Source organism: Juglans regia, chromosome 8, assembly GCF_001411555.2.
Source record: "Juglans regia cultivar Chandler chromosome 8, Walnut 2.0, whole genome shotgun sequence".
In the NCBI taxonomy this organism is placed as follows: Eukaryota; Viridiplantae; Streptophyta; class Magnoliopsida; order Fagales; family Juglandaceae; genus Juglans; species Juglans regia.
Genome location: NC_049908.1, coordinates 18,940,658 through 18,947,401, shown reverse-complemented (window position 1 = coordinate 18,947,401; position 6,744 = coordinate 18,940,658).

The window sequence follows — 6,744 nt, the reverse complement described above, 5'->3', positions numbered from 1 at the left end:
AAACCCGACTATGATGGGGCATGGCCCAGTCGGGTCTTTCAAACTGATCGGGCCAAGGACTTTTTGGCACAGGCCTAATTACAGCACTTCTCTTAATATATAAACTAAAAAGAATGCAATTTTTTTAAATGATTTATTATAAAAATAAGTAAAATCTTTTCGCATTATTTTCAATTTCTTTAAAAATTTACTCCAGACTGGTACCTTGTAGACCTGCTCTTTATTTAGGTGATATTTGAAAATAAGATAAGATGGAAAATTTATAAATAATAATAAAATTATTTACAAATAGAAGTAAAATAGTTTAAATAAAAATATTATAAAATTAAAATATAATTTTTAATATTATATTTATTTTAAAATTTGAAAAAATTAAATTATTTTTTATATTTCATTTAAAAGTTTAGAAAAATTATAATGATTAGATTGAAAATGTTATAATAATTAATTTGAAAGTATTTATATTTAACTGATATTTAGAAAGAAAAATAGATGAAATGAAATGGAATGAGATGAGGTGAGATGAGATAAAATGAAAAATATCACTAAACATCCCTTAAGACTTGACCTATTAGCCTTAGAGTATATTTAAAAATTTAGAATATCTCATAATTTTGTAAATAGTAATGAAATCATTTAAAGGTTGATATTTTATTAGATTTTGAGATAAGATAAAAAAAAGTAGAATAAAATTATTAAAAATAATATTATTTTTATATTGAAGTTTATAAAAATTGTATTAATTTTTATGTCTGAATAATTATTAGAAAAAAATTTAAAAATTTGAAATTAAAAATTATTTTTGTTTAATGTTTGAGAATAAAATTATAAAAATTTTTTAAAATTTTGATATTTTCGTTGTATCCAAACATACCCTTAGTGTCTCTTAAAAAATGTGTGTTTCAAATAATATTTAAAAAGAAAAATAATAAGGGTATTCTGGGGAATTTGAATTAACAGGTTATATCAATATGATGTATAGGAGGTTTGCGCGTGGCAAGGGAAATACACTTGGTTGGTTTGGTCCCGAACTCCTTATAACATTTTGAGAGGAATAATGCTTGATACAAGTATTAAATAAATTTTATATAAATATTTTATAAAATAATAAATTTTATTAAAAAAAATAATTTTTTTATATTTTTTTAAGATGTGATTTATAAAAATAAAGATTTATATGATATTTGTCTATTTGAAGTTTTTATAAAAAAATATATATATTCATCATCTCAATTTTTATTATTATTTTATCATCTCATGATGTGGTATTAAATAATAAATTTATAAATAAAATATAATAAATAATTTTAAAATTTTATTGTCATATCATAAAATAATAAAAAATTAATAAAAATTAAAATAATGAATAACATTATTCTTTTACAAATCATTTCTCTTTTAGAGGGTGGGATTCCACGGACGATACAGCAATAAAGTTAGTTAGTTATGAATTTATGAGCGTCCTATTTAACCGACTGGGGGCATATAATGCTATCATAAATGATATTTGTAGCGTAACGGCTACGTATTCCTTTTTAAAAAGTGACAATGAGATTTATATATAAAAATAATAATATTTTAATAATATATTTCATTTCCTTTTAGAAAGAAGTATGCAATATTATATTACAATTCTTCTTCAAACAGAATTTTTTTTTTCTTAATAGGTAAATGATTCTTGTTTGGATCAAATAAAATAAATAATTCAATTTTTTTAAATTTTAAAATAAAAATAATATTAAAAAATATATTCTAATAATATTTTATTTAACTTTTAATTTTTATTTCAACTCATTACATCTCATTTATTTTTATAAATGAGGCCTAAATTCCACCTTCAAAATATATTTCAATAAAGAATTTGTGAAATTTTCTTTAAAATTATTTATTACTTTTTAAAAGAAAAAAAAAAGTGAAGAACTGGGAAATTGAAGCAGGACACCACATGGCTTATATTATTTAAAGTAAAATATGGTAGGATGAGAGGTTTGGTACGTTTGGAAAGAAGTTGGGGAAAAAGTATTACCAAACACTACTTTTCTTGTCCCCCTTCGCCTCTGGCAGCATGAGAAGATCACAGATTAGTCTTTTCACATTTTCTTGTTAATATAAACTAAATCCATTTTCTCAATTCCACCTAAAATAAAATCCAAACACTTGAAAAATAATTTTATTTTTTAGGCTTTCCATGTCTAACATGTGTGATAGAGTTAAAAGCCTAGATGAATCAAATTCCTTTCCTAGCCGTTACTCAAATTAAAAAATAATAATAAATAAAAGAAAATAACATTTTTTTCCCTCAATCTCGCTTTAGTACAACTCCTACAAACTCCAAAACATGGAACACAAGGAAAGACCATATCTCCATTACTAGTTGTGTAATAGGTCAAGTTTGGTTCGGTTTTGGATATATTTTAAACCAAACCAGTATATACCGGTTTTAAGATTTGAAGAATCAATATTGTACCAGTTACACCTCTAAACCGATACTTTCGATTTTACCGGTTTCAGTCTGATTTTTTCAGTATATTATATAGTATATATAATATAATATAATATATTATAGTACATAATAATATAGTGATAATATATTATAGTATATTATAATATATAGTGATATAGTATTAATATATCTATTAATACAATAGACTAGTGATACTATACAGTTATTTATATAGAATTTTAAAATCTAGTATTATATTAATTAGTAATTTATCATTTAATACAAAATTATTTTATATATAATTATATATTATATATAAAAAAATCATATAAAAATATTTTATACAATATAAAAAATTAAAATATATATATGAACCAGTCTAGTCCAGTTCAGTTTGGTGTTAGAAAAAGAAAAACAGTAACCAGATCGATTTTGATCGGTTTTGAGAAAAATGAAACCAGTACCGGACCGAACCAACCGGTTCAGTCCGGTTCGGTCCGGTTTACCGACTTTTTTTTCACCCCTATCCATTACCAACATATCAAGTAAATTGAAAATGATCCCAAGACAATCACTTATTCTACATCACATTATCTTCCTCCTCATGCCTTTTCAATCCCTTTCTCTTCCTCTATTGCATTCACTTTCTATCATTAGCTCATAACAACACAATTTACTAATAAGTCCCACATTCCCAACAACCTCAGACCCATTATAACCAACTCCTTCGATAGAGTTTAAATCATAATCGAACACAAGCTTCAAATCTTTTAAACATCTCTTGTAGGGTAGATGATGAGAAATGTGATGGGGAAAAAAAATCATTAACTTGGGCCCAGGATGGCAGGGAGTGTTCATTGCGGGAGTTGGGCCGACAATGGGGCCCAGCCCAATCACATAAGCCCGGGCTAGGAAAGTAAAAGCCTAGATTGGAACTTGGACAAACAGATCGGGTCGGGGCAGGAAATCTGGAGGAAGACTAGGGAAAAAGGAAAGAAAACTGTGACATGTATCACCAAACAAAGGGGACGCAGAGCAGAGGCCACGTTGTATTTAATGCGGCCCAGAGGAGGGGCCACGTCGCATTTAATGCGGCCCAAAACAGAGGTCACGTTGCATTAAATGCATCCCAGGGTGCAGGGTATGTGACATTGAATGCAGACCAAGACCAGAGCAATGAACAAAGAAGACCCGGGGCCATCGCTGCTTGGTGAGAAAACAACGTGAAAGCTGCTCAATAATAAAATACAAAGGGCGAATCACCCCACACTACCCAAAGCACCACCATGGGGAATCCAACACGGTAACTATAAATAAGGGTCAACCCAACGACAAGTAAGGATGTATAGAAAAAAAAAATACTATCATCTTGGTTTTGGTTTTCCTCCTTAATTTTTCCCTCTAGATACTGACTTAAGCATCGAAGGATTAACGGACCTCGAGGTCCCCTCTCTTCTTTTTGACTGTGCAGGATCGCGCTTGGATACCGGGGGTGTGGAGTTGCCCAGGCCTGTGAAACACGACATCAACAGTGACGCCCTCTGTGAGATCTTGGTTGTCTCATAACTAGCGTGTCTTTTGTATGCTGGCAACAACCAGCTCCCAGCGTTCACAGCGTGAAAGAATGCAGTCTGAAGTGGTCAAAGCGAGGTCTAACCAGAAAACCAGGCGATACAGAAGCTCATGATAGATATGGAGACTCTCTGGCAAGAGAACATTGCGTTACGAAGAAATGTCGAAGAAACAGAAGCAGATAAACAAAGCCATCATTCAGGGCATTCCCATGACTCTCCATGGTTTCCCCAGCAAGATAGCATGTAGGGCATTCCCTCTCACCTTAAAGGGGGCAGCACAAATGTGGTTTGTTTCCTTGCAACCCGGAACTGTAGATAGCTTCAACAAACTAGCAAGTCGGTTCTTAACGCAGTTTATGGCCAGCCGGACAAGGAGGAGGCCGGTCGCCTATCTGCTAACTATTAAGCAGAGGGATGACGAGAGCCTTAAGTCATACCTCTCTCGCTTTAACAGGGAACGGATGACAACGGACGACCAAAATGAAAAGATCACATTGGCGGCATTATTAGGGGGAGTCTAGCCTCACAGTCCGTTCATGGCGGAAATTGCTTGCAAGACGTCGTCAAATTTGAGGGAGTTTATGGACCGGACAGACGGTTACATAAATGGGGAAGACACACTCCAAGCACTGATAGCGCCTAGGAAGTTGGATCTGGAAAGAGCAGACAAGAAAGCGACAGATCGGCATCGAGAGCTAGACCGGGCCCGCTAGAAACGAGCTCACAAAGTCAAAGGCAAGGGGAAGCATGGCCCACGCTTGCACTCTAGCTTGGCAGTAGAAGTGGAAGAAGACCTGAGTCAACAAGAAGAACGGGAACAGGGCCCGGTCCGACCCAAATACTATTCCTTCCACAGGAGCAGTGGGCACAACACTCAAGACTGCTATACTAAATGGGGAAAATCTGATGATTTGGGGACCCGAACAGAATGACACGGTGGTAAAAGGAGTGATTAACAACGAGGATACTGCCCTTACTCTTGGAGAAATCAAGATCGGAGCCCCGTGCAAAGAAGCCGAAACCGAAGTCCCATTCGGGAAAGATGAGATCCAGACTGAAGGAGCCGCAGCCCAGTTAGTGAGAGCCAGGACCATGCTTGGAGGAATAATGCAAGTCCCGAACAGAGAAGAACTACGAATCCCAGTAAAGGGGGCCCACGTCCAGAAAATTCGAGAAGGAAAGAACCCCCCATAGGGGAGATCAAAAACGCGGGAGCGACATACCAACGCCTGGTCAACAGAATGTTCAAGAACCAGATCGGGAGGAATATGAAGGTCTATGTAGCCGATCTGTTAGTTAAGAGCAGGAGGGCCGAACATCATCTTGATGATCTCCGCGAGACCTTTGCGGTGCTGAAAAAGTACAAAATGAAACTCAACCAGTATAAATGCGCCTTTGGGGTGGAATCAGGTAAGTTCCTAGGCTTCATGGTTTCGAACCATGGAAACGAGGCCAATCCCGAAAAGATCAAGGCCATCATGGATATGCCTCTGCCGGGGAACATCAACGAAGTTCAGAAGCTAACGGGGAGGGTAGCCGCCTTGGGCCGTTTCATCGCCAGATCAACTGACTTGTGCCTTCCTTTCTTCAATGTCCTCCAAAAGGTGCGGGAATGGGATGATGACTGTAGTAGAACCTTTGACGAATTGAAGGGATACCTGGCTCATCCATCGCTGCTCAGCCAAACCACCCCAAGAGAAAGCTTGACTGTGTATCTGGCGGTGTCACCCAATGCGGTGTCTTCTGTGTTAACCCGGACAGAGGCAGGGGTTCAACGCCCAGTGTACTATATTAGTAGAGCTTTCTGAGGCACGGAAGTCAGGTATCCTCAAATAGAAATGCTGGCTTTTGCGTTAGTAATCACTGCCAGGCGGTTCAGGCCCTACTTTCAAGCTCACCCAATGAAGGTCCAAACCGATGTCCCCCTGAGGAAGATATTGCAGAAACCCGATATCTCAAGCCGAATAACTAGCTGGGCAATTGAGTTAAGTGAGTTCGAAATCGAATACCTCCCCTAGACGTCGATAAAAGGACAGGTACTAGCAGACTTTGTAGCCGAATTTTTGAATTTCCCTAAAGAAGTGATCGTTGCACCCTAGGGCAAGCCATGGCAGGTCTATGTCAACGGTTCATCTTGCCGAATGGGTGGTGGAGCGGGAGTGCACATAGTGACAGATTTGGGTGAGAAATTCGATTACGCGCTCAAACTTGGATTCCAGGTCACCAACAATGAAGCAGAATATGAGGCGCTCCTGTCGGGACTAACAATTGCCAGGTCCCTTGGAGCCAGAGAAGTTGAAGTAAAAGCCGACTCGCAGATAGTAGTGGTTTAGGTGACTGGACAGTTCCTTACGAAGGGAGAAAATCTAAAAAGATATCTTCAACGAGTGGGAGAGGAGCGGGATCACTTCTAGTATTCTACCATCCATCAGATCCCTAGAGGAGATAACCAGGAAGCGGATTGGCTAGCTAAGGCAGCTTCAGGGCAAGAAGAGGTCCCGCTTCCAGACCATGTGGTTGCCCGGACTGTTGATATAGCTTGGGTGGGAATTAGGGTGTCAGCTATCGAGGTCCAACAGCCCCTGGAATGGGCTGCAGATATTTTGAGGTTTCTTCAAGAGGGAATTCTGCCAGCTGATCGGGAGGAAGCCTGAAAGGTTAGAAACCGGGCAGCTAGATTCACGTTAGTAGAAGGAATTCTGTATAAAAGAAGCTACACCGAGCCTC